Here is a 244-nt window from a genome sequence, read left to right on the forward strand (position 1 = left end):
CAATAATCGACCCCCCGATACCATTTTTTTCCCTTCCGTCGAGTCACTGATGGCGTCTCCCACTGCATGCACTACAGCTGGGGAATACAACAGGGGGAATACAACGCTGTATAATTGCATTAGGATCACAACATGCACAGCTGCTCCTTGCCCCGTGCACCGGCCAGGTCGGGCAGTGAAGGGTATGTGAAAGTATGAAAGTAACAGACAAAGTGCTGAGTCACTTCAAGGGTGTGGTGGGGCA

This window comes from Penaeus monodon, chromosome 19 (genome assembly GCF_015228065.2).
Source record: "Penaeus monodon isolate SGIC_2016 chromosome 19, NSTDA_Pmon_1, whole genome shotgun sequence".
Classification (NCBI taxonomy): domain Eukaryota; kingdom Metazoa; phylum Arthropoda; class Malacostraca; order Decapoda; family Penaeidae; genus Penaeus; species Penaeus monodon.